Genomic DNA, 7,877 nt, shown 5'->3' on the forward strand with positions numbered 1-7,877 from the left:
TCTCTTAAGCCTCGTGTTCTTCGATGTGTCATAAGAAGAGTCTTAATTGTCCTAATGCTTTCGTTTTTAGCTTGATGTAGGAAGTGGGTGTTCTCACCTTGTAGTCTGTTTTTATAATTTTTTTCCTTTTGAATTCACTTCTCCCAGTTCTGTTTATCTGGCTTCTACTAAATGGATCTGGGTTGCTCCGAGTAATTATCTAAAAAAGATGTAACTTCATGTCAGGATGAAGTTCCTGCGAGGAGGGAAGTATGGTAAACCTCGAGATCATGTTTCCAGAATGAGGCTGGATTACACACAAGGTGCCAGTTCCCTAATGATGCTGGATTAGACACAAGGTGCAAATTCCCAGATGATGCTGGATTACACACAAGCCAGGTGGAGTCGTCAGCTGTTCGTGTCCTCGTGGCTCTAGTAAAGGCTGAAAGAAAGCGTGCAGCAGCCCTTGAGAATATAGCTGAGTTCCTGAAGAAGCGAAAAGAGCAAGCAGATGCTTTCTTCACCCATGCCAAAGAAGAGATGGAAGAAGCCAGAAATAAGCTAGCAGAGGGAGAGCAGGCTAGGCGTCTCCTACTATCTAAAACTGTTGTCAATACAAAATTTCCTTCATAGTAGCTAGGTTCAAATGTTTATCCAGTCAGCATGCCTGTTGTGATGTCCGTGCATCTACTGATGTGGCACAAAATATATTTTTTCGGGTCATGTAATAACAGTAATTACTTTCCAAACAATAACAGACGAAGCATTGGACATGGTATAGTTCACGCGCAAGCCCGACATTCCAAGTTCAACTTCCACATCAAACTCATGTTCACAGATATCTCCACATTCATACATAATGTCCACAACCATGATTCACTTCAAAGCAAAAAAAATTGAGGAGAGTTATGAATAAAGAAAAACCTCTAGTTCCTGCTACGAGTGCGAGCACAACAAGTCAAGACCATGCATAATTAATTATATTTTGGTCACTTTTTGTGTTCTAAAATGCCGGCCGGCTCGCGGAAGGACGTGTTGCCGGCACACACGCGGATTCAATGAAGGCAGGCGGGGCAGTCTAAAGCCGGTTGCATGCGGCGAGGAGGCGTATTTAGCCAGGCCTGCAGCGAGTGGGGCCCTCTTGGCCGGCGCGCCGGTTCAATGCCTGCGCTATGAGAGGTCGCGTGCGTGTCAGAGCAATCACTCCCTCCAGTCCTTTTTTGTTTGCGTATAACAAAATCTCGTTTTCCATTCACATTTTACAAGTAAAATTCGTGGACAAACTTTGACCCAAAAAACGATGGGGACTAGTACCAGAATGGAGGTAGTAGTTTTTTTTAATCAAAGAAGGGTTTCCCCCTTCCGATTTTCATTACTGAAAACCAACATCTAAATCTAAACATAGTATTTGCCCTAGAACTACCAGGTTCAACATCTCGCAACATAAACCCATACAACCATACGCCAAGGAGTTACGTAGTAGGTAGTACTATGAATTCCATTTTCGCTCCATACCAATCGTTCTAAAAAGTACTTAGTACTTATAACGCGCCATTGAAAATCGGAACTCTTAACCCCGCTAAAAAATGATATTTTAAACGTGGCTACTCGATCTGTGGCAACTGGCGAGCCACCGCCTCCAAGTCGTTCACCTGTGGTCCCGACCATCAACTCCTACGGATCAAATTATCACGCGAGCTGACTATTCCTACAAAGGTCCGCTCCACCACGTACCCGGTACCCGCGAATGCAGCAATCGTGCACCTAGGGTTTTAGGGTTTATTTGTTAACGTTGCCTTTACGTAACACTCATGTGTGCGAGACAGCGAGAGACCAACTGCGTGCGTGCGCCTCTTCTCTTCGTATATGTACTCCACCGTTTGTCTAGTGTCCACAAAATTATAATAACTACTAGCAATGTGCCAATGCGTTGCCACACAATCTGAGTAGATTAATACATATTCACCGATTTGATAGAAAAAAAGTCTAGTTTTGAAATACGTATATCACCAAAGAAATGTTATGTTTCACTCAAAATATATTCCTTTGGCGGTTTTGATGAGATAAGGGAGGAATGTTGTTGGTTTCAAGATTCGAGAAGTGGTATATGTCTAATTTCTACTCTTACTAGCAAGATGCCCGTGCGTTGCACGGAACATCAAGATCTTGTGGGAGAAAAGGATGAACGAGGGAAGGCCTTATCTGCAAATGTGGAGAGGAGTGCGGGTAAATTGCCATAGTTTCGTTCCTATCCGTCAGATATAAATCGGACGGCCTATATTGCAGAATGGCAGGCCCACCATCATCACCAACTCAGTTTTTATCCCTACTCTTATAAAAAGCATAGTCGGTGATGACCGTGTGCCTGCCATCCTGCAATATAGGCCGTCCAATCTATATCTGACGGATAGGAAGGAAACTATGGCAATTATGCAAAAAAAATACCCACACCCCTCTCCACACTTGCAAATAAGGCCTTCCCTTGTTCATCCTTTTCTCCACAAGATAAACTACTCATACAAATGCATCTTCATGTTCCGTGCAACGCATGGGCATCTTGCTAGTTGTTGCAAAAAGCCCATGTGTGTGTGAGAGAGAGGGAGAGAGGAGGAGGACGGAGTGCATGTGTGACAAAGACACAAAGATTTTGTGTGCGAGAGGTATCAGCTTAAAATGAGGCGATAGTGTGTGTGTGCATGATCGAGAGGGCGTGTCTCAAGAAGGGGAGAAAAAACTACATAGATACAAGGAGCGGGAGAGAGACATGTATGCGACAGTGGAAACACGAGTGTGCGGGTGTATAAACCTATCTAGAGGCTAGTCGATAAATGTTTGTGAAAGAAATACGAGACGGGGGTGCGAAAGCGAGAGTTTTGTGTGTGTGAGAGAGAGACGGTAGTCGGGAAGGGGAGTGGAAGCAGGAGTTGTGTGTGTGTGTGTGAGAGAGAGAGAGAGGGGGGGAGTTTGTCTAATCAGTAAACAAATGAATAATGTCAGTCTGGGATGGAGACGAAAAGGAGACCGCAACAAATGTTGTGTCTACAGGAGAGAGAGAGAGAGAGAGAGAGAGAGTAATTTTAGTGGTATGATTCATATCTAGAGACATATAGGGTGTGTGAGAGAATCCCATAGAGAGAAAGACAAAGTGAAAGACGAGTGGAGACTGTGTGTGGCGGTGAAAAAGAAGCTTAGGTACCTAGTGATACAAGAGAACGGTAGAGACGTGAGAGATAATGAAAACCGTGTAATGTATAATGATAGGGAGAGTGTGACACTTCTCAAGCGAGACGTCGAGAGACCATGTTTGCGAGGATAGGAGAAACATGAAGTGAGCGTGCGGGTGAGCTGGAGAAAAGAGAGTGATAGCTACATGAAGGAGCATGCATGCGACAGAGATGGGCATGAAAGGAGTGAACATAAAAGGGATTCAAATATTTGAATTCGAGATGATGATACATGTAATCCATACTCGAACCAAAACTGATCTATCAAACATGCATACTCATATGAATTCACGCGCATCTATGTTATTTAATATGTCGATATTACTGATCCATACATTTTAGTAGAACATAATTTGGTTTAATTTTTTGAATTCAACCTTATGATTTTGAGATCATTGTATTTGTAAATCATATTATACATATAAAGCAGCAGAATTCTTTGTTGTGCTTTTGAAAGTATATATTTAAAAAAATGATGTATATACAATTTTATTCCAACCGAAAATGGATCCCGCCCAAAAAATAGAATACAAACGGGATTCGAATTGAGTTGGCACGATAAACGTGCACTCTGCAAAATTTGAACGAAGCGGGGAAAGTCGCAGTAACCGCCCGAAACCAAAATCTGCGAGATGGAAATTACTACTGCCTATCCCTTCCACACAAAGCCTATCTGCTCGATTTCTATAGGTTTCGATAGGGGTAGGTTTGTAATTTCACTCGAATGTGACATAACCGCCTCTCACTCGGATTCATACACGGTGGGCGCCAAAACACAGTGTGTCCTCGGCCGAAATCGACTCCCTCCCTGATTCATACATAGTGGGCGCCAAAAACAAACTCTCGTCGACAAATATTTGGTGTATGCGAGATTACCGTCCTATCCCCAACCGACTAATATTGCTGTGATGTAGGAAATTTGAAACGGGGGCTAAGTTTGTAAATTTCCTCGCATTTGAGACAAGCGCGCCCTGAAGACATGGTTCCCCCTTCCTCTCCACCTCCATTTCCCCATTCGTACTCCGTGGGCACCAAAACACCCTCTGCAACCCAGCCTCCTCCGTCCGCCACCCCATCCACCGCCGTCCTCCTCCACCATGCCGAAGCTGATACCCCGACGCCGTCGTCCATTACAAGAGATCGACCTCTCTCATCCATGGCTTCGGACCGGGATCCTTGCATCCCGTCCTCTCGCTTCATCCACGCCGTCGTCCACCTTGCCGGCACCGCTCCTATGACCGTCTCGTCCACCGTGCCCCGCCGCCACCGTCTACCCTCCTAGATCTGCTTCCACGCCGCCGACAGCCATCGCTACCGCAGCACCGTCAAATTCTCAGCAGATGCATACACGGCGCCGCACCAGAGGCGGTACTCTTTCGTATCTGCTCAACTTATTTATCGCAGCAAGAAAATAGATTGCCACTGCTTTACTCTAATTTCTTGTCCATCACTTACTTGCTAGTTGAGAGCAAACATTGGTTGCAAAGTTGCCTTTGTCCAGTTTGCACCTTTAGATCCGCCATGGCATGCCCAACACTATACTCCCAATGCTTATGGTTTTCGCCTTTTATATTCCACACTAGTTAAATCACAGTAGACTAAATTTCAAAATTGGGTCAGTCGATTTTTCAAAGCTCGCCGGAGTTCGCCGGTGCGAACGAAGGGGCTCGGGTGGGGACTTTGGTTGTTGGGGGGCGGTGGTGGGGCCTCGCCGAACGAAGAAAACTCGACGCGGGTGGGGCGGGGGGTGGGGGTGGCAGAGGAACACAGGAGGTGGGGGCCGATGGTCCGGCCGGCGGCCCGTGCGGTGTTCTTTATGGGAAGAATCAGAGACGAGGAAGAAGAAGGGTTATGAGACGTAGGATCTTCATCCAACCGCTTGAAATGGTCGACTGACCCAAATGCAGACATGCCTTTATATTCAGTACCATCATCGTACCTGCTTAGCACTGCACCTGAATCCATCAAGCTAAACAACGTGCCACTCATAATTCCAAACTTGTTGCTCAAGTACGAATCTGATATGATGGTGATGGATGCCGATTTCAGTTGCCATAGCACCAGCCGTACCACAGAAAAATCCCACTCCAGCAAAAAGTACAGCAAGTCCACCGGCCGAAGACCTATCCCAACTGCAGAGACGGCCAATTCCTGCAGACTGGAACCCCATTCCAGTTATTCCCAGTTTAAAAGACAATGCTTTCAATTAGGGACTACGTGCATATATTCCCATCATGGGAAGATTATAGTGAAGACAAACACCATTTTCACATCTTCTTGTCCCACTTACGTGTAAGTGCTATTATTCATGGTGATTATTTTCCTGTTTTCTGCTGATTGAACACATCAATGGTTTACATTACATTGTTGTAAGTAGGCGAGGGTCAATCTGGATAGTCATGACGAGCAAAGCTTGCTTGCGCTTTTCAAGGAAGCATTGCAGCAGTATCGGTGTTACCTGAGGAAATCACACTTTGATGGCAAGTCTATAAACGAATTTCTGGTGAAGTCTCCTATGCTAAATTTAGAAGACATTGAATGGAAAAACCTTGTTATGCACTGGTCTCGTTCCGAGGATGAGGTACTGTCTATGATATCGCATGACAATTTGAACTTCTACTTTTCCGCATGTGCCTTACGGATCTTTTTTGCAGGAAATCTGCTCGAAAAAGAATTCCGGATTGAAAAGAACGACAGGATACCGCAAATATGCTGCCCGCTGCTTTGCTCTTGTTCGTACCTGTTGTCTTGTATCACTGTACTTGCATACATACCTGGTTCATTATGTGACAGCAGTATGCATGATAGCTTGCTTATCAATTGTTCGCTCCAAATTATCTGATCTATATGAATGGTTACATTGGTGTAGAATATATCCAATGCCAATGATTTTTTTTAGCTCTGCATTGTTCTTGTAAATACCTGTTGTCCTTTATCAGTGTACTTATATTGATAGGTAGTTGTTCATGTACCATCACTCTGCAGCTTATTTTCCTTTGCCCTCCATTTTCTACACATAAGATCTATATTTACTCTTACCATAAGGTTGGATAACACCGATGGTACTGAAGAAGTTTAGCTCTGCATTGCTCTTGGTTGTACCTTTTGCCTGTATCGCTGTACTTACATTTATAGCTACTTGGTTATGTAGCATCACTCTTCATCTTATCTTAAATATTCTCCATTTTTTCTTATATTGTCACATATATATTTACTCTTAACAAAATGTAGAATAAAGGCAATGCTTATGAAGAAGATTCTGTGGTAAACTTCTTGAATTGCCCCCCCCCCCATCAGCATGGACAAGGGCTTTATAGAGCCTGCCTTCACCAATAATGTAAGTTTGTCCTTCTCAAGCCTTCAAACTTTGTTGTGTATATTTGGTTAGGCATGACTGCAATAGCTGTTTATTTTTGGTGTTTGCATCAAATTGCATGTTTAAAGTTTATTATGTACTCCAGTTCATAAACACAAGTTTGTCCTTCTCAATTTAAGTTTTCAGTTGTACAACCAAGTTCCTTCTTCATACCATGTAAATTAAACTATACAGAGCAAGTGATCTTATTTTGCCAATCTGAAATGGGATAAATTGACAGCACACTAACCATTGATACTTATGAGTTCTTGATCTGTAATCCAGTGGTGTCGTGAAGCTGCCAACTCCTTCACAATGTCATTTCCTGCCATGTCTTGACCTGAACAATACCATATTGTGTTAATGCTATTTTAAACTGTGTCACTTTATTCGTCAGTAAGAAATGTGATGAATTGTCAGCACTGATGCTTATATGTGCAAAACCTGTCATCTGTCTGCTTGTTTATCTTTCAGAGTGAGGAGGATATAAGTGTCAAACAAGTGCAGTCTCACCAGCTTGCTCAGCTGCTTGCGCTGCAGCTCCGGAGTAGGGCTAACCTTTCTTGAACTCTATTGAAGTGTTGTCGGTTTTGTATATTATTTTGTCGGCGTGTTTAGTTGCACTGGTGGCGATCTTTGATGCCCAGTGTATGTAATCTGCTGTCTGCTTGTGCTTTATTATCATAGTGGCAAACTTTGATGCCCAGTGGATGTAATATGCCGTAATTTCTTTACTGTATAGTCTAGGTTTTTTTCTTATTCACGATGCTGCAGTTATTTTACTGTATATATATCCTGTCTTCGCAGTAAACCGGCCAAACCGTAAAATTACGGTACATAATCGGGCCGTCATGCAAATCACCATGTAAGATCTGCATCATGGGCCCCGTCATCTTGGCCGTTAACAGTCCTAAATGTAAACTGGCCCACTAGTAGATTCGGGCCTTTAATAGGCCGAGTAAACCGCCGGCCCTATTTTCCCAAGAAAACTCAATGGGCCTTTAGGAGGCTGAAAAGTAGGTTGGGCCTGAAACGTGCCGAACACCTCACAGGCCGGCAGCAAGCCGAAATAGACCCCGGCCCATGAATGTGCCAATCAAATCATGGGCTTTTAACAGGCCAAAATTGTCTCGGTCCTTGTTTGGCCCAATCAGATTATCGGCTGCGAGCAGGCCGGATGCAAACCGGGCCATAGTTAGGCCCAACTATATGACGGGCTTTTAACAGGCCGAAATTAATATAGGGTCGAAATGTTAAATGAGCCCTTAACTGGCCGAAACTAATATCAGGTCGAATTACTAAATGGGCCTTTAGCAAAT

This window comes from Triticum aestivum, chromosome 5D, assembly GCF_018294505.1.
Source record: "Triticum aestivum cultivar Chinese Spring chromosome 5D, IWGSC CS RefSeq v2.1, whole genome shotgun sequence".
Classification (NCBI taxonomy): Eukaryota; Viridiplantae; Streptophyta; class Magnoliopsida; order Poales; family Poaceae; genus Triticum; species Triticum aestivum.